The following is a 21,685-nucleotide window of genomic DNA, read 5'->3' on the forward strand; positions in this document are numbered from 1 at the left end:
CCGTGTCTGCATGGATTTCCTCTGGGTGCTCCAGTTTCCTAACATGTGGTTAGGTTAACATGGGGCAGCCTTAGGCTGAAGTGCCCTTGAGCAAGGCACCTAATCCCCAACTGTTCCCCTGGTAGTGTAGCATAGCTGCCCACTGCTCTGGGTATGTGTGTGTGCTCCTTGCTCATGTATGTGTTCACTGCTTCAGATGGATTAAATGCAAAGAGGAATTTCGCTGTGTTTAAGTGTACGTGTGATAAATAAAGTTGTTCTTCTTTTTATACCATCTACACCAAAAGCTATATCATTTCTTCCTCAGGAAGGGTTGTTACAATGTACAGTGTGTGGAATGAGCTTTTCCTCCACTGCTTTCCTCTTCAAGTGTTTAACTTATTTTTAAAAATACAGTCTATAGTATCATAGAATATTTTGTTTGTTTGATTTTGGAATATGTTATCAATATGTTGCCACATATTTGCATGTCTTTGTGGATTATCCTTGTGGTATATTATAACTAGTTGATTTATTTAAAGCTATACAGCCTTTTGATTTCATAAAACCGGTAAAATTTAGTTCACTCTGAAATTTGGTCATTGTAATATGTTTATTCTGCAATATCTCAAAAAAAAAAAAAACAACTCAGACCATTCTGTGGCTGGGAAGTTATTTAATTTGAGGGGATTCCCTAGCAAATAATGTGTATGAAATTGCTTGTGTCACACAATCAAGCAGACAGAGGAAGTCCGTGTGCGCATGCGCAGGTTTACCTTCTTCTTTTCCTTCTTCTTTTGGATTTTACAGCAGCTGGCATCCACAGTGTTGCATTACTGCCATCTACAGGTTTACCTTGACCGTGCACTGACAGTGATATCATTCTGTCTCTGAACGAACAGCTGATCACACTGAGGTGCTCACTGACTGCCGATATTTATTAGTTTGGCCCTGCGTTTCCTTTCCTTCACAATATAACATCTTTTCTTTTTGCTTTACGTTACTGTAGTTGGTCTTCCACATTTCATTCTCACAATCATGTCCTCTATTTTTGTCTCCTGTTTCAAATTTGTATCCCATAATGCCTTGTGCGAACAGGGAAAGCCCACCATGTGATGCATAACATAGTATCTTGAATTGGGTCATGGGAAACAAGAAAAAAACAGTGGAGAATTTAGGGCCATGTGGCCCTAAATTCATTAATTGTTCTATTAAAAAAAAACTAGTAAAATTGGAAGTCTGTGATTCAAATTCAGTAGCTTTCGGTCCACTAAACAAAAATAATTAGGTGTTAGGAAAAATTCTTTTTATGACCGACACCTGAAAAATCTGAAAGGCAGTTTACCTTTAACTAACTTATTTATTTTGTTGACCTAGGGATTTTTATCATCATATGAATTATGTCATGCATGGAATTCTGTATCATGGAAATCCTACATGATATTATGTTGTGTAAATACTGCGATTTTTGTTTGTTTGTTGATTACGACCAAAAGGGGACAATAGGCGAACACTGCTTCTTAGGCTGTTGCATTCAGTGCCCTTAGTGGTTTGTTGTCTTTTGTCCTTTGGCTTATGTTCCTCTCTGTTTGTTTTTGATGTCTTGCTGCAAAACCAATTGCCCTCTGGGAACAATAAAGTTGAAAGTTGAGTTGAAGTCTTAATATTTAAAGGAATAAATGTGTTTAAAATCTAGCCAGAGTCACTGTAAAAAGCTTCATCAGTTGCATGTGATCTGTTATAGCAACTCCACATAGCTGTGTAGAGAGAGGTGAAATTATGGGCACTCCACTCAAATTAGTATTCTTTTTTTTTAAACAAACACTGTGAGAGGATGTTATATGGGAGCTTACACACTACAGCCAAGATCCCTTCACATTTCTGTCATATGATCAAGTCCAGAGAGCCTAAGCCAAAACTCATCTCATCTCGTTATCTCTAGCCACTTTATCCTGCTCTATAGGGTCGCAGGCAAGCTGGAGCCTATCCCAGCTGACTACGGGCGAAAGGCGGGGTACACCCTGGACAAGTCGCCAGGTCATCACAGGGCTGACACATAGACACAGACAACCATTCGCACTCACATTCACATCTACGGTCAATTTAGGGTCACCAGTTAACCTAACCTGCATGTCTTTGGACTGTGGGGGAAACCGGAGTACCTGGAGGAAACCCACGCGGACACGGGGATAACATGCAAACTCCGCACAGAAGGGCCCTCATCGGCCACGGGGCTCGAACCCGGACCTTCTTGCTGTGAGGTGACAGCACTAACCACTACACCACCGTGCCGCCCTAAGCCAAAACTCTTTCTCCTGAATTCATCCCATTACCTTGTCACTTTAAAAACATTAATTTAACTTTAGGAAGCCATTTACATTGTTTGTTGTGTAATGCACTTGAACATCTCTGTATTAGCTTCATCATTTTGACAGTACATTGCTTTTCATTCCATACAATTTAATTTATATTTGTTGTTTTAGTTTTACGTATGCACGAAAGACTGTGCCCAAAAGCAGACATATTGCATTTTCTGTGAGTGTTTGCTTCTGCTACTTCTTAAAATTCCAGGCTTAAAAAGCCATAACTACCTCCAAAAACTACATTTTGTAAGTAGCATGTAATCAATATATTTAAATAGTGTATGCCATGGATTATTTTATAATCTGGTCCCAAAGATAGTTCATGAGGTTAAAGCTAATATTACGATATATCAGCATATCATACTTCTGCATGACGAAGAGTAAGTGATAGAGGGCAGCATCAGCCCAGTTACAGTAGTCATTTTGTTTCACTGCAGATTAATGTGAAGTTAATCTGATTAATTTTGAATACGTAATAAATTATGCAAATAATAATTGGGAGAAAATATTAGAGGGGCGGCACGGTGGTGTAGTGGTTAGCGCTGTCGCCTCACAGCAAGAAGGTCCTGGGTTCGAGCCCCGGGGCCGGCGAGGGCCTTTCTGTGTGGAGTTTGCATGTTCTCCCCGTGTCCGCGTGGGTTTCCTCCGGGTGCTCCGGTTTCCCCCACAGTCCAAAGACATGCAGGTTAGGTTAACTGGTGACTCTAAATTGACCGTAGGTGTGAATGTGAGTGTGAATGGTTGTCTGTGTCTATGTGTCAGCCCTGTGATGACCTGGCGACTTGTCCAGCATGTACCCCGCCTTTCGCCCGTAGTCAGCTGGGATAGGCTCCAGCTTGCCTGCGACCCTGTAGAAGGATAAAGCGGCTAGAGATAATGAGATGAGATGAATGAGAAAATATTAGAGAATGTACTGAGGTGTGATTGTCCTTGCTGTTATTTTAATTTAGTCTGCTAATTGTTGATCATATGTAAATATTACTGCCCCTCCTTGAATTGCCACCTTAATGTGGTGGAGGGGTTTGAGTGCCTCAGTGATTTCTCGGAGCTATGTTGTCTGGGGCATTTACCCTTGGTATGGTCTCCCAAGGCAAACAGGTCCTAGATGAGAGGTCAGACAAAGAGCAGTTCTGAAGACCCTTATGAGAGAAACAGTAAGGATATAAGTGCCCTCGCCCGGACCAGGGATACCGGGGCCCCACCCTGGAGCCAGGCCTGGGAGAAGGGCCCTTTGGCAAGCGCCTGGTGGCTGGGCCTATGTCCGTGGGGCCCGGCCAGGTCTAGCCCGAATGAGCAACACAGAACCACTCTCTTGTGGACCCACCACCCACAGGAGGTGCCATAAGGGTCCGATGCATTGTGGATCAGGTGGCAGCCAAAGGCGGAAGCCCTGGCATACTGATCCCCGACTGACAAAACTGGCTTTTGGGACATGGAATGTCACCTCTGTGGTGGGGAAGGAGCCTGAACTTGTGGGTGAGGTTGAGAGATACTGACTAGATATAGTTGGGCTCACCTCAATGCATAGCTTGGGCTCTGGAACCAATTTCCTGGAGAGAAGTTGGACTCTCTTCCATGCTGGAGTTGCCAAGGGTGAGTGGTGCCAGGCAGGGATGGGGCTATTAGTAGCCCCCCAGTTCAGCACGCTAACATCAGAGTTCTCCCGAGTAAATGACAAAGTTGTTTTCCTGCGCCTTCGGGTCGGGGAACGGTCTCTGACTGTCATTTGCGCTTATGCGCCAAGTGGTAGTTCAGAGTACCCGGCCTTCTTGGAGTCCTTCAGTGGGATACTAGACAGTGCACCACGAGGGGACTCCATTGTTTTACTGGGGGACTTCAACTCTAACATGGGCAATGATGGTGCGACCTGGAGGGGTGTGATTGGGAGGACTGGCCTGCCTGATCTGAACCCGAGCGGTGTTCTGTTGTTGGAATTCTGTGCCATGCACAGTTTGGCCATAACGAACACCATGTTTGAGCATAAGGGTGTCCATAAGTGCACATGGCACAAGGACACCCTAGGCCGTAAATCGATGATTGACTTTGTAGTTGTTTCATCTGATCTGCGACTGTATGTCTTGGACACTGGGGTGAAGAAAGGAACAGTGTTGTCAACTGATCACTACCTGGTGGTGAGCTGGATCAGATGGTGGGGGAGGAGGCCGGACAGACCTGGTAGGCCCAAACATGTAGTGAGGGTATGCTGGGAACATCTGGTGGAGGTTCCTGTCCGTCGGATCTTCAACTGCCACCTCCGGCAGAGCTTCAACTGCATACTGGAGGAGGATGGGGACATTGATTCCGAGTGGACCATGTTACTGTACATACCTCCATTGCTGAGGCAGCCGTGCAGAGCTGCGGCTGCAAGGTTGTTGGTGCCTGTCGTGGCAGTAATCTCCAAACCCGGTGGTGGACACCTGCAGTGAGGGGAGCTGTCAAGCTGAAGAAGGAGTTATATTGGGCTTGGTTAGCCTGTGGGTCTCCAGAGGCAGCTGATAGATATTGATGGGCCGAGTGGAACATGGCTCTGGCAGTCACTGAAGCAAAAACTCGGGTGTGGGAGGAGTTCAGTGAGGCCATGGAAAGCGACTTTCAGTCAGCCTCAAAGAGATTCTGCCAAACCATCCAGCAGCTCAGAAAGTGGAAGCAGTGCTCTGTCTTGACTGTTTACAATGGAGATGGAGTGCTGTTGACCTCAACAGGAGACATCGTCTGGTGGTGGAAAGAATACTTCAAGGATCTCCTCAATCCCACATTCATGTTGTCTGAGGAGGACACAGAGTCTGAGGGTGCTTGGGAGGACTCGCCCATCACAGGGGCTGAGATTACCGAGGTGGTTAAAAAGCTCCTCGGTGGCCAGGCTCCAGGGGTGGATGAGATTCATCCTGAGTTCCTGAAGGCGCTGGATGTTGTTGGGCTGTCTTGGCTGACATGCCTCTTCAACATTGTGTGGAGGTCAGGGACAGTCCCTCTGCATTGGCAGACTGGGGTGGTGGTCACCCTTTTTAAAAAGGGGGACCAGAGAGTGTGTTCCAACTATAGGGGGATCACTCTTCTCAGCCTCCCTGGGAAAGCCTATGCCGGGGTGCTGGAGAGGAGAGTCCAGTCAATAGTTGAACCTTGGATTCAGGAGGAACAATGCAGTTTTTGTCCTGGTTGTGGAACACTGGACCAGCTCTTTACCCTTGCAAGGGAACTGGAGGGTGCATGGGAATTTGCCCAACTGGTCCACATGTGTTTTGTGGACCTGGAGAAGGCTTACAACCATGTCCCTTGGGGTGCCCTGTGGGGGGTTCTTCAGGAGTATGGGGTTCGGGGCCCACTGCTATGGGCCATTCGGACCCTGTATGACCAGAGCAGGAGTTTGGTTTGCATTGCCGGCAGTAAGTCGGACTTGTTCCTGGTGCATGTGGGACTCCACCAGGGCTGCCCTTTGTCACTGGTTCTGTTCATAACTTTTATGGGCAGAATTTCTAGGTGCAGCCAAGGGACAAAGGGTGTCCGGTTTGGTGGCATCAGGATCGCGTCTCTGCTTTTTGTGGATGATGTGGTCCTGTTGGCTTCATCAATCTGTGACCTACAGCATGCACTGGGATGGTTTGCAGCTGAGTCTGAAGTGGCTGGGATGATGATCAGCACCTCCAAGTCCGTGGCCATGGCGCTCAGCCGGAAACAGGTTGAGTGCCTACTTCGGGTCAGGGGGAGTTGCTACCTCAAGTGGAGGAGTTTAAGTATTTTGGGGTCTTGTTCATGAGTGAGGGTAGGGGGGGAGCGGTAGTTGGACAGACAGATCGGGGCAGCGTCAGCAGTGATGCGGATGCTAAACTGGTCTGTTGTGGTGAAGAGAGAGCTGAACCAAAAGGCAAAGCTCTCAATTTACTGGTCTATCTACGTTCCCACCCTGACCTATGGTCATAAGCTGTGGGTAGTGACCGAAAGAATGAGATCGTAGATACAAACGGTCAAAGTGAGTTTTCTCTGTAGGGTGGCTGGGCTCTCCCATAGAGACAGGGTGAGAAGCTTGGTCATTCAGGAGAGACTCAGAGTAGAACCACTGCCCTTCCATATTGAAAGGAGTCAGTTGAGGTGGTTTGGGCACCTTGTTAGGATGCCCCCTGGACGCCTCCCAGGGGAGGTTCTCTGGGCATGCCCCACCAGGAGGAGACCCCAGGGCAGACCCAGGACACACTGGAGAGATTACATCTCTCAGCTGGCCTGGAAACGCCTTGGTATACCCCTGGAAGAGCTGGTGGAGGTGGCTGGGGAGAGCGAGGTCTGGGCTGCTCTGTTTAGGCTGCTACCCCCACGACCCAGACCCGGATAAGCAGCAGTAAATGGATGGATGGGTAAATATTACTGTGCACAAAAGTTATTATTGATAGGCCTGCAAATGAGACTGTATTTGTCAAACACGACTGTCAAGTTCTTCCATAGGATTTGGGCCAACAAAATGCCTACAGCAAGCCCTTCTGTTTTATCTTTGATAAATAAATTTTATCAGGCACTCACTGTTTAGAGAGAGTTAATTTGAAGAGAGAGGCAACAAGAAAAAAAGCAGCTGTAGTTCTGATGTAACAACACTGAAAGTTTCCATATATAAACTCTGGGAATTAAGATGAGCCTGGAACACAGCATGTCTATGGCTGGGAACAATCACGTTCTCTGGAAAACGAAAACACACACACACACACACACACACACACACACACACACACACACACACACACACACACACACACATTTCTGTTGCCATAACAAATGCTGAAATACACCTACAGTAAATCTAACCAAAAGCTTAATCTCAGTAACCAAACAGAAATCTTTTGTTTGTTTGTTTGTTTGTTTGTTTGTTTGTTTGTTTGTTTGTTTTAAAAGAAAAGGAAAAAAAGAATAAAGTTTTCCTCATTGGAACCAGCAAAAATGTTCCCACAAGGTCACAAGGTCCTATCAAGATATAAAAAAAATACCACCACACACACGCACACACATACACACACAAGTGACAAACATTAATGATCTTAAAGTAAAAATATGCAAAAAAAAAAAAAAAAAAACCAGCCTGAGAACACATCAGCAATGATCTCAATGCCTGACTGATGCCAGTGGGGATTTTGGTGCTGAAATAGCTGAGAAACAGAGGAATCTGTTGTGTTTCAACAGCAGCATGTCATTATGCAGTCATCGTCAGCTGCCCTTCAGTTATCATAGATTTACACAAGCACTAGTCATCATTACCTATGCATGAAAATATTGGTACAGAGGCAAACAAAAAGTACACAGATGTTTTTATAGAGAAATTAGACAGTACATTATATAGGTCATAAAGAGGTGAGACATGAGGGTAGACAGTGGTGGAAAAATGATACTTAGGTGAATGTATGGGGCTGTTGTTTAGAAATCTTACTCAGGTAGCAAGTCAGTAGTCAGTCAAAAGTATAGAATTTAAATAAAACAGAAATAATGTACACTGAAAATATTCAGATTCAGAGACTCAATTACTATTAAATGATGTATGAAGGTTAATATTAGGGTGATTTTTTCTTATTAATATGTATGAAAAAAAAAATCCAACCACATTGCCATCACTTGAACAAGGTCATGTGAAATTTTCATGTTTTCTTTTTTACTTTAATATATGAGGAGTAAATTGAAACAAACATTAATTGTAGTACCCAAACAAACTGGAAAGAAATTGATTTTGATTTTTAAAAAAAATTACACATACAGTATATAAACTGATCAAGCATCAAGAGAGCTTTACTGTCAATATGTCCATATACAAGTACTAGTGCATCTCAAAACAATTTGAATATCATGAAAAAGTTCTTTTTTTGTAATTGAATTCAAAAAGGTAAACTTTCATATATTCTTTATTAATTACACGTAAAGTTCATTACAACTGTCAAGTCAGCAGTCTTCCCATGATTGTAGTTGCATGTACTGAACTAGACCGAGAGATACACGGTATTCATACTGTTTTACTCAAACTCGAAATGAAATATTCTCATATTTTGAGATTTACATTTTTTTTTGCACTGTGAGCCATAATTAACAATATTAAAATAGAAAAATGCTTGAAACATTTTAGTTTACATGTAATGAGTCAAGAATATATTAAATTTTCACTTTCTTAAATAACTGATGGAAAATATGGAACTTTTTCACAATATTCTAATTATTTGAGATGCACTAGTATACAGTGTATTGAAATACCGTTTCCCTCAGGGTCCCCATGCCACATTTGTAAGGAAATAGAACGAAAAACAATACAAGATATATAATAACGGTGTCGCATGTCCAAGCAAGATGGGTATTGGAAATCCTGGATAATGTAGCCACTTGGGGGAGGATATCCTTCAAGGCCAGAAAATCCAGGAGTTTGGTGATCAAGAAGGGCAAAGTCACCAGGAGGTTTAGTCTCCAAATCCAGGGTGAGATCATTCCATCCATTGAAGACAGCCCGATAAAGTGCTTGGGGAAGTGGTTCAACACATCATTGATAGATTGAGCCAGTGTCACCAACACTGTGAAGCAGACCAACAAGTGGTTGAAGAAGATTGACAAGTCTGGACTTCCTGGCAAGTTCAAGACCTGGCTGTACCAGCATGGTCTCCTGCCCAAGCTTCTTTGGCTCTTCACAATCAATGAGTTCCCTATGACTGCTGTTGAGGACATCGAGAGGAAAACCAACAAACACCTGCGGAAATGCTTGGAGATTCCTCCAAGCTTCTCCTCAGTGGGCCTCTACATTCAGTCAGAGCAACTACAGCTCCCCCTGTCATCAGTCATGGAGGTATTTAAAGTGGCTAAATGTAGAGTCCTATTAAGATTGAGAGACTTGAAAGATGACCTGGTGAAGCAAGCAGGGCTCACAACCAGGTCTGGGCGCAAGCAGGCAGCCAGTACAGTCGTAGAGCAGTCAGTGAGTGCTCTGAAGCTGCAAGACATCTTGGAAAACCCTTGTGTTGGTCAGAAAAGACTTGGCTCTGCACACTTCCAGCAGTAGAGAAATGCAGGTGTAAGGAACAGGCAGAACATGGTCCAGGCAGAAGTACAGGCCCACAAGGAGGAAAGACAGATGGCAAGGGCAGTGGAAAAAGGGTCCCAGGGCGCATGGACAAAATGGGACCTGCCCAAGCACAAGATCTCATGGACAGAGCTGTGGCATCTGGAGCCCTTCTGTAGTTCCTTCCTTTTGCGGTCCGTATATGACACCCTTCCTTCTCCAGCACATCTGCACACATGGGGGTTGAGAGAAGACCCAAACTGTAGGCTCTGTGGTTAAAAGGGGACATTGCCACATATACTGTCAGGGTGCAAAACAGCTCTTTCCCAAGGATGGTATAAGTGGCACCATGATAAAGTGCTTCTGTCTCTAGCTGATACACTGGAGTGGGAGAGATGCAAGAAGAGGCCTACCAGTACAGACTTGAAGAAGGTGATCACCTTCATCAAGGAGGGAGCTAGGACATTCTCAACCAAAAGACCAAAGCCCTACCTTCTGCAAAATGCCAGGTCCTGGGAGATGAGGGTCAACGTGGGGAGGAGGCTGCAGTTCCTGGAGGTGGTGCACATAACCTGCTGCCCGGACATTGTTTTGTGGACAACCAAGGATAAGAAAATAATCCTGGTTGAGCTGACAGTGCCTTGGGAGGAGAGATGTGATGAGGCCTATGAGAGGAAGGCCTTGAAGTACCAGTCCCTAGTTCAGGAGTGCAAGGACAAGGGATGGCAGGCATGGCTGTTCCCTGTGGAGATTGGCTACAGAGGTTTCCCCGCCAAATCAACCTGGCAGTTATCATCAACTCTGGGCCTGGATGAAAGGAGCAAAAAACATGCAGCTCGTAGGATTGGGGAGAAGGCAGAACGTGCCTCCTGCTGGATATGGAGTAGGTGGGAGGAGGAAAGCTGGAAGCCAGGAGCAGATGGGCAGTGACCTGGCCACCACTTCTGGCCCACCAAATGGAGAGTGTTGTGGTTGAGGGCCGAAACACTCAGTGAAGGTTGTGTACCACCTGATGACATCTGCTCCTGGTTGAAGGCTACGATTACCTTATAAAGTAACCAGAGAATGCACTCCACCAGGTGTATATCACAAGTCACAAATAACTCTATATACAGTGGTATGCAAAAGTTTGGGCACCCCTAGTCAAAATTGCTGTTACTGTGAACAGTTAAGCAAGTTGAAGATGAAATTATCCCCAAAAGGCATAAAGTTAAAGATGACTCATTCCTTTTATATTTTAAGCAAAAACAATTTTTTATTTTCATCTTTTATATTTTCAAAATGACAAAAAAGGAAAAGGGCCCGAAGCAAAAGTTTGGGCACCCTGCTTAGTTAGTACCTAGTAACACCCCCTTTGCCAAGTATCACAGCTTGTAAACACTTTTTGTAGCCAGCTAATAATCTTTCAGTTCTTACCTGGGGGATTTTCACACATTCGTCCTTGCAAAAGGCTTCCAGTTCTACAAGTTTCTTGGGCTGTCTTGCATGCACTGTTCTTTTGAGATCTATCCACAGATTTTCAATGGTGTTTAGGTCAGGGGACTGTGAGGGCCATGGCAAAACCTTCAGCTTGTGCCTCTTGAGGTATTCCATTGCAGATTTTGAGGTGTGTTTTGGATCATTGCCTAATTGTACAACCCCGATTCCAAAAAAGTTGGGACAAAGTACAAATTGTAAATAAAAACGGAATGCAATGATGCGGAAGTTTCAAAATTCCATATTTTATTCAGAATAGAACATAGATGACATATCAAATGTTTAAACTGAGAAAATGTATCATTTAAAGAAAAAAATTAGGTGATTTTAAATTTCATGACAGCAACACATCTCAAAAAAGTTGGGACAAGGCCATGTTTACCACTGTGAGACATCCCCTTTTCTCTTTACAACAGTCTGTAAATGTCTGGGGACTGAGGAGACAAGTTGCTCAAGTTTAGGGATAAGAATGTTAACCCATTCTTGTCTAATGTAGGATTCTAGTTGCTCAACTGTCTTTGGTCTTTTTTGTCGTATCTTCCGTTTTATGATGCGCCAAATGTTTTCTGTGGGTGAAAGATCTGGACTGCAGGCTGGCCAGTTCAGTACCCAGACCCTTCTTCTACGCAGCCATGATGCTGTAATTGATGCAGTATGTGGTTTGGCATTGTCATGTTGGAAAATGCAAGGTCTTCCCTGAAAGAGATGTCGTCTGGATGGGAACATATGTTGCTCTAGAACCTGGATATACCTTTCAGCATTGATGGTGTCTTTCCAGATGTGTAAGCTGCCCATGCCACACGCACTAATGCAACCCCATACCATCAGAGATGCAGGCTTCTGAACTGAGCGCTGATAACAACTTGGGTCGTCCTTCTCCTCTTTAGTCCGAATGACACGGCGTTCCTGATTTCCATAAAGAACTTCAAATTTTGATTTGTCTGACCACAGAACAGTTTTCCACTTTGCCACAGTCCATTTTAAATGAGCCTTGGCCCAGAGAAGACGTCTGCGCTTCTGAATCATGTTTAGATACGGCTTCTTCTTTGAACTATAGAGTTTTAGCTGGCAACAGCAGATGGCACGGTGAATTGTGTTCACAGATAATGTTCTCTGGAAATATTCCTGAGCCCATTTTGTGATTTCCAATACAGAAGCATGCCTGTACTGTATGTGATGCAGTGCCGTCTAAGGGCCCGAAGATCACGGGCACCCAGTATGGTTTTCCGGCCTTGACCCTTACACGCATAGATTCTTCCAGATTCTCTGAATCTTTTGATGATATTATGCACTGTAGATGATGATATGTTCAAACTCTTTGCAATTTTACACTGTCGAACTCCTTTCTGATATTGCTCCACTATTTGTCGGCGCAGGATTAGGGGGATTGGTGATCCTCTTCCCATCTTTACTTCTGAGAGCTCATGTTAATGACCTATTGCCAATTGACCTAATGAGTTGCAATTTGGTCCTCCAGCTGTTCCTTTTTTTGTACCTTTAACTTTTCCAGCCTCTTATTGCCCCGTCCCAACTTTTTTGAGATGTGTTGCTGTCATGAAATTTCAAATGAGCCAATATTTGGCATGAAATTTCAAAATGTCTCACCTTTGACATTTGATCTGTAGTCTATGTTCTATTGTGAATACAATATCAGTTTTTGAGATTTGTAAATTATTGCATTCTGTTTGTATTTACAATTTGTACTTTGTCCCAACTTTTTTGGAATCGGGGTTGTAGGACCCATCTTCTTTTTAACTTCAACTTTTTTACAGATGGTATGATGTTTGCTTCCAGAATTTGCTGGTATTTATTCGAATCCATGCTTCCCTCGACCAATGAAATGTGCCCTGTGCCACTAGCTGCAACACAACCCCAAAGCATGATCGAGCCACACCCATGCTTCAGAGTTGGAGAGGTGTTCTTTTCCTGGAATTTGGCACCCTTTTTTTTTCTCCAAACATACCTTTGCACATTGTGGCCAAAAAGTTCTATTTTGATTTCATCAGTCCACAGGACTTGTTTCCAAAATGCATCAGGCTTATTTAGATGTTCATTTGCAAACTTCAGATGCTGAATTTTGTGGCTATGATGCAGGAAAGGTTTTCTTCTGATGACTCTCCCATGAAGGTCATATTTGTTCAGGTGTTGCTGCATAGTAGAGCACTGCACCACCACTCCAGGGTCTGCTAAATCTTTCTGAAGGCCTTTTGCAGTCAAACAGGGGTTTATATTTGCCTTTCTAGCAATCCAACAAGCAGTTCTTTCAGAAAGTTTTCTTCATCTTTCAGACGTCACCTTGATCTCCACTGTTTCTGTTAACTGCCATTTCTTAATAACATTAAAATCTGAGGAAACAGCTACCTGAAAACACTTTGCTATGTTCTTGTAGTCTTCTCCTGCTTTGTGAGCATCAATTATTTTATTATTCAGAATGCGAGGGAGTTGCTTAGAGGAGCCCATGGCTGTTGATTTTAGGGACAAGTTTGAGGAGTCAGAGAATTTATACAGCTTTGAAATCTGCATCATCTGACCTTTCCCAATGAAGAATTTGAACAAGCCACAGCTGAATAAGCTCATTAAGGTCTGGAACCTTGGTAAAAGTTACCTGAGGACTCAAATGTATTGGGGTGCCCAAACTTTCGCATGGTGTTCCTTTTCTTTTTTCACTCACCACTTGTACAAAACAAAAATAATACACAAATCTTGCAGAAAACGCTGACACGAAATGTGTCGTCTTTACCGTTATGCCTTTTAGTGATCAGTTCATCTTCTGCTCACTTAACTATTCACAGTAACAAACGTTTTCAGTAAGGGTGCCCAAACTTTTGCATGCCACTGTATCATCTATCAAATGTGTAGATGAGTAAAACAAAACCAACAAAAAAAAAGCCCATGAGATTTTTTAAATGTAAAATTGATTAAGGGTACTCCTTTTTTTAGTATTTATTTTTAGTATTCATTTTTATTATTATTATTTCAAGTATAAATCCCTGAAAATGATATACAGTGCCTTCCAAAAGTATTCATTCCCCTTTGTGTTTGTCCTGTTTTGTTGCATTACAAGCTGGAATTAAAATGGATTTTGGGGGGGTTAGCACCATTTGATTTACACAACATGCCTACAACTTTAGGCCCCGGTCACACCGCCCGAACTTTGCTGGAGCGTTCCTGGAGCGGTGAAAAAAATTCATCACCACTCGTAACCGTTCACCACCATTTAATAAAAGTTGGCCCCCGTTAAAGCAACGCCGTATACGCTCGGCCACCGCTGATGTTTCTCGAGGGGCCCTCCTACCGCTCAGAAAGTTTTGAGCTGCACAAAATATTGCGAGCGGTGAGGAGGGGGCAATTTTCCGCCCCGGCAAAGTTCACCCCCGCTCCACCAACGCCCAGTCAAAGTTTGGCACCGCTAGACGCAAGTTCGTGGACGCTTGGGTCCGCTAGGCCAACGCAGAAATCTTGAATGCTGGACCACCGCTGCTTCGCCAGCGTTGCCCGGGCGGCAATTAACGTTGCACAAACTTCGGTGGAGCGGTTGTAAGTGTTTTACGAGCGGACACGGGGTTGCTGGAACGGTGTCGGGCGTTGAAGCAGCTATCCATGGCGGCGATGAACTTTGGTTTGGCGTTGGTATAGAGGTGTCGGAGCGGGACCAGAATTTGGCTATAAATACAGGGAGAAATGGACCAGGAGCTCATTTGGAATCGAGCTGCCGTTGAGTTCAGACCTCATCTATATCGAATTTGCTCAAAGTTACAGTAAAACTGTATCACCATGGATGCTGAGAGACTTGCTATGATTGGTGCTAAACCAACTTTATACCCCCGCCGAGCCAAAGCCCGCATGCGCAGAACGCCGCTATACCAACGCTCGCGTCACCACTAAACCAATGCTCGCTACCGCTCGCTACCGCTAAACCAACGCTAAAGCAACGCCGGCTTCAGCGGTGCACTGCTAAGCCAACGCCCGTGTTTTCGATTTTTTCCCATTTTGTGCGCGGTGACGAGCGTTGTCGAAATTCGGCCCCCCCTCCCTACCATTCAAGGAACGCTCCAGCAAAGTTCGGGCGGTGTGACTGGGGCCTAGAAGGTGCACATTGTGTTTTTTTTATTGTGACACAAACAATAATTAGGATGAAAAAAAACCAGAAATCTGGAGTGTGCATAAGTGCCCCCTCCCCCCCGAACTCAATACTTTATAGAGCCACCTTTTGCTTCAATTACAGCTGCAAGTCTCTTGGGGTACAGTGGTGCTTGAAAGTTCGTGAACCCTTTAGAATTTTCTATATTTCTGTAGAAATATGACCAAAAACATCATCAGATTTTCACACAAGTCCTAAAGGTAGATAAAGAGAACCCAGTTAAACAAATGAGACAAAATATTATCCTTGGTTATTTATTTATTGAGGAAAATGATCCAATATTACATACCTAGGAATGTCAAAAGTATGTGAACCTCTAGGATTAGCAGTTAATTTGAAGGTGAAATTAGAGTCAGGTGTTTTCAATCAATGGGATGACAATCAAGTGTGAGTGGGCACCCTGTTTTATTTAAAGAACAGGGATCTATCAAAGTGTGATCTTCACAACACATGTTTGTGGAAGTGTATCATGGCTTGAGCAAATGAGATTTCTGAGGACCTCAGAAAAAGCACTGTTGATGTTCATCAGGCTGGAAAAGGTTACAAAACCATCTCTAAAGAATTTGGACTCCACCAGTCCACAGTCAGGCAGATTGTGTACAAATGGAGGAACTTCAAGACCATTGTTACCCTCCCCAGGAGTGGTCAACCAACAAAGATCACTCCAAGAGCAAGGCATGTAATAGTCGGCGAGGTCACAAAGGACCCCAGGGTAACTTCTAAGCAACTGAAGGCCTCTCTCACATTGGCTAATGTTCATGAGTCCTACCATCAGGAGAGCACTGAACAACAATGGTGTGCATGGCAGGGTTGCAAGGAGAAAGCCAATGCTCTCCAAAAAGAACATTGCTGCTCGTCTGCAGTTTGCTAAAGATCATGTGGGCAAGCCAAAAGGCTATTGGAAAAATGTTTTGTGGACGGATGAGACCAAAATAGAACTTTTTGGTTTAAATGAGACGTGGTATGTTTGGAGAAAGGAAAACACTGCATTCCAGCATAAGAACCTTATCCCATCTGTGAAACATGGTGGTGGTAGTATCATGGTTTGGGCCTGTTTTGCTGCATCTGGGCCAGGACAGCTTGCCATCATTGATGGAACAATGAATTCTGAATTATACCAGTGAATTCTAAAGGAAAATGTCAGGACATCTGTCCATGAACTGAATCTCAAGAAAAGGTGGGTCATGCAGCAATATAATGACCCTAAGCACACAAGTTGTTCTACCAAAGAATGGTTAAAGAAGAACAAAGTTAATGTTTTGGAATGGCCAAGTCAAAATCCTGACCTTAATCCAAACGAAATGTTGTGGAAGGACCTAAAGAGAGCAGTTCGTGTGAGGAAACCCACCAACAATCCAGAGTTGAAGCTGTTCTGTACGGAGGAACGGGCTAAAATTCCTCCAAGCCAGTGTGCAAGACTGATCAGCAGTTACCAGAAACATTTAGTTGCAGTTATTGCTGCACAAGGGGGTCACACCAGATACTGAAAGCAAAGGTTCACATACTTTTGCCACTCATAAATATGTAATATTGGATCATTTTCCTCAATAAATAAATGGCCAAGTATAATATTTTTGTCTCATTTGTTTAACTGGGTTCTCTTTATCTACTTTTAGGACTTGTGTGAAAATCTGATGATGTTTTAGGTCATGTTTATGCAGAAATATAGAAAATTCTAAAGGGTTCACAAACTTACAAGCACCACTGTATGTCTCTATTAGCTTAGCACATCTAGCCACTGGGATTTTTGCCCCTTCCTCAAGGCAAAACTGCTCTAACACCTTCAAGTTAGATGGGTTGCGTTGGTGTACAGCAATCTCCAAGTTATGCCACAGATTCTCAATTGGATTCAGATCTGGGCTTTGACTAGGCCATTCCAAGACATTTAAATGTTTCCCTTTAACTCTTTACCCCTTAATGATGACAAATGACGACCCCATGTATATCCCTCAATGACAACATATGACAACCCCGTGTATATCCCATAATGACGACATATGATGCCTTGTCTAAAACCTTGTCAAAACCTTGTTTTTAGACTTTTTTTTCTTGTAAATATGTTCTCAGGGTGAACAGTATATACATATACAAGGGTGGCTGTAGCAACTGCTTTAAGGGGTAAAGAGTTAAACCACTCCAGTGTAGCTTTAGCAGTATGTTTAGGGTCATTGTCTTGCTAGATTGCGAACCTTAGTCCCAGTCTCAAACCTCTGGCTGACTCAAATAGGTTTTCCTCCAGAACTGCCCTATATTTAGTGCCATCCCATCTTTCCTTCAGTCCTGACCAGCTTTCCTGTCCCTGCAGATGAAAAATATCCCCACAGCATGATGCTGCCACCACCATGCTTCACTGTAGGAATGGTGTTCTCAGGGTGCTGGGTTTGCACCACACATGGCATTTCCCATGATGGCCAAAAAGTTCACTTTTTGTCTCGTTTGATCAGAGAATCTTCTTCCATGTGTTTGGGGAGTCTGCAACATGCTGTTGGGCAAACTCCAAATGTGATTTTTTAAGCAATGACTTTTTCTGGCCACTCTTCCATAAAGCCCCAGTCTGTGGAGTGTATGGCTTAAAGTGATCCTTTGGACAGATGCTCCCATCTCCACTGTGGATCTTTGCAGCTCCCTCAGCGTTATCGTCGGTGTCTTTGTTGCATCTCTGATTAATGCCTTCCTTACCCGGTCTGTGAGTTTTGGTGGGGGTCCTTCTCTTGTCAGGTTTGTAGTGGTGCCATATTCTTTCCATTTTGCTATAATGGATTTAATAGTGCTCTGTGGGATATTCAAAGTTTGGGATATTTTTTATGACCCAATCTTGATCTATATGTCTCCACAACTTTGTCTCTGACCTGTTTGGAGTGCTCCTTGGTTTTCATGTTGCTTGCTTAGTAGTGTTGCAGAGTCAGGGTCCTTCCAGAACAGGTTGATTTATAGAGACATCATGTGGCAGATCATGTGACACTTTGATTGCACACAGGTGGACCTTAATCAACTAATTATGACTTATGAAGTGAATTGGTTGGACCAGCTCTTATTTAGGGGTTTCATACGAAAGGGGGTGAATACTTATGCACACTCCAGAATTCTGTTTTTTTTTTTTATCTTAATTATTGTTTGTGTCACAATAAAAAAACAATGTGCACCTTTAAAGTTGTAGGCATGTTGTGTAAATCAAATGGTGCTAACCCCCCAAAAATCCATTTTAATTCCAGCTTGTAACAAAACAGGACAAACACAAAGGGGGATGAATACTTTTACAAGGCACTGTAAAGAAGAAGAATTACTGAAGTATCCTCTAGCTCTAAGACCAGATGAGCAAGACAATGGTTTGTTTAGGGAAATAAACAAGGCGAGGAGTGAGAAAAAGATGTCTAGCGCTGAAGGAGAACAAAAATGGAATTCCATAGTGGGAAGAGGGGAATTTCTTCATCTGCTTTCCCACCAGACTGAGAGTCCCCTTTGGCTCACAGTGAGCTTTCTCATTGCTGGGTATCACCTTGACCCCTAGCTCTCACTGTACTGTTTGTGTGTATATGTATGTATGTATGTATGTATGTGTGTGTGGCAAAGTATGACCTCAGTACTGGTGTTGTGTGGGATTCACCTGTGTAATAGTGCCCTTTGCCATTTATTTACTTCATCTTTCCTTTCAGTAGAGACTCTTTACATAGAAGAACTTTAGAAAGAAGAAGCAAAATAGAGGTGATGTGTAACAGCACAATTACTTTGTTACTGTACTTAAGTCTGGGTTTAAGTATCTGTATAGTCCCTATAGTCATAATTTGTCATATTATGAGGTGACTGTAGCATTCAAAGATTTGATCTAAATTCCTAACAAATGTAAACATAAACATAAATAGCAACAAGAATGAAAGCCAATACCCATCATTGTAATCAATGTTTCTATACGCCAATCAACCATAACATTACAATCATCTGCTTAATATTATGTAGGTTACCCTTGTGCCAACAAAACAGCTCTGACCCATCAAGGCATGGACTCCAAAAGACCTCTGAATGTGTACTGTGGTATCTGCCACCAAGATATTAGCAGCAGATCCTTTAAATCCTTTAAGTTGCAAGGTGGGGCCTCCATGGATTAGGCTTGTCTGTCCAGTACATCCCACAAATACTTGATTTAATTCAGATCTGGGGAATTTGGAGGCCAAGTCAACACTTTGAACTCTTTGTTATGTTCCTCAAACCATTTCTGAACAGTGTTTGCAGTGTAGCAGGGTGCATTACCCTGCTGAATGAGGCCACTGCCATTAGAGAATACTGTTGCCATGAAGGGGTGTACTTGGTCTGCAACAATGTTGAGGTAGGTAGTATGTGTCAAAGTAACATCCACATAAATGCCAGGACCCAAGGTTTCCCAGCAGAACATTGCCCAGAGCATCACACTGCCTCCACCAGCTTGCCTTCTTCCCATAGTGCATCCTGGTGTCATGTCTTCCCCAGTTAATCAACGCACATGCACCCAGCCAACCACATGATGTAAAAGAAAACATGATTCATCAAACTGGCAGCACAGTGGTGTAGTGGTTATCACTGCCGCCTCACAGCAAGAAGGCCCTGGGTTCAAGCCCAGTGGCCGACGAGGGCCTTTCTGTGTGGAGCTTGCATGTTCTCCCCGTGTCTGCGTGGGTTTCCTCCGGGTGCTCCGGTTTCCCCCCACAGTCCAAAGACATGCAGGTTAGGCTAATTGGTGGCTCTAAATTGACCATAGGTGTGAATGAGAGTGTGAATGGTTGTCTGTCTTTATGTGTTAGCCCTGTGATGACCTGGCAACTTGTCCAGGGTATACTGTACCCTGCCTCTTGCCCATAGTCAGCTGGGATAGGCTCTAGTTTGCCTGAGACTCTGTACAGGATAAGCCGCTACAGGTAATAGATGGATGGATTCATTCATCAAACCAGGCCAGCTTTATTCATTGCTCCATGGTCCAGTTCTGATCCTCATCTGCCCATTGTAGGCACTTTCAGCAGTGGACAGCACAGGCACTCTGACTAATCTGCAGTTACATAGCCCCATATGCAGCAAGCAGTGATAAATTGTGCATTTTGATACCTTTTTCTTCTACAGTAGCTCTTTTATGGGATTGGCCCAGACAGGATAGCTTTCAAACCCCACATGCATTAGTGAGACTTGGGCATCCATGGCACCGTCACCAGTTGTCCTTCCTTGGACCATGTTTTAGTAGGTACTAACCACTGCATACCAGGAATACCCCACAAGACCAGCCATTTTGGAGATGTTCAGACCCAGTCATCTAGGCATCACAATTTGGCCCTTGTCAAAGTCGCTCAGAGCCTTACGCTTGCCCATTTTTCCTGCTTCCAACACATCAACTTTAAGAACTGACTGTTCACTTGCTGCCTAATATATCCCACACCTTGACAAGTGCTACTGTAATGAGATAATCAAATGTAATTCACGTCACCTGTCAGTGACTTTAATGTTATGGCTGATCAGTGTATATACTTTCTATATATCAAAGCAGTTTATGTTGTGATAGTTATTAACATTCATTCAGCTAGTTTGCATCATCAGAGTTATCATACTATCTTACATTTGAGAAAATAGCAATAATTTCCTGATTTTTTAAAATTCCTTGTTGAAAAGGCAATGATTTGCAAACAGTAATTAAAATCCATTTGTGACTTGAGGCAGATCTCATTTTCTTTTGTGACCCTTAAATTTTTCTTTTTTAAATGTAGTTCACATTTATCTACTTTAAATTGAGTAAATGCTTTGAAGCTTCAACTTTTACCTATGTTATTTTTAGTATTTATTTAGATACATTATTGATCATCTGGGCAGCACGGTGGTATAGTGGTTAATATTGTCGCCTCACAGCAAGAAGGTTCTGGGAACCTTTCTGTGTGGAGTTTGCATGTTCTCCGTGTCGGTTTCCTCCAGGTGCTCCAGTTCCCCCCACAGTCCAAAGACACGCAGTTAGGTTAACTGGCTACTCTAAATTGCTCATCGGTGTGTGGGAGTGTGCAGAAAGGAACTGACCACCCTACTGCTGCAATTCTGGCCAAGTCAAACAAACATGGTTTGCCTCAAACCCGGATCGGGTTCGGCAGTGACGATGATTGCTCTTCTGCATGAATCAGGAATTCGAGTGTATTTGCCACCTTTGGTAAAATGTAGTTGCTATATATACACAGTTGCTTCGAAGACTCGAAACATATAAAGCATTCAATTATTTTCTTCAGAGCACCTTATTCATTCTTCATTCTACAGAAATAAGTCATATTTAAATTAAGTTAGCTAATACTATAGGTATAATTTTATCAATTCAGATTCTGCTTATTGAGTCCCCATTTCAATTCCAAAATAGTAAAAGAGGTAAAATGTTTAGATAGCAAAAACATCTTTATTCTTTTAAGTGTTAACTGAACATTCATCCAGTTAGCCATGCATGTTAGCTTGTATCTAAATAAATGGACATGCTGTTGCTTTGATGTGTGACAGTCACATAGACCGGTCCTGGCCGATAGCTATGTACGTCCTTGTACACATGTACAAAGATGTGTAGCCTTTGTTTGCAATTCAGTTTCTTTTACAGGTATCCAGTATTTGGCATTTTGGATTCGGTTCCCAACCCGAGATAATACTCCTTTAAATGATGATTCAGTGTTGCTGAATAGAGAATGTTAGTGAAAGTACAGTGAGTATTTGACACTCAAAACATACTCATGAGTGGAGTTG

Source organism: Neoarius graeffei, chromosome 2 (genome assembly GCF_027579695.1).
Source record: "Neoarius graeffei isolate fNeoGra1 chromosome 2, fNeoGra1.pri, whole genome shotgun sequence".
Lineage (NCBI taxonomy): Eukaryota > Metazoa > Chordata > Actinopteri > Siluriformes > Ariidae > Neoarius > Neoarius graeffei.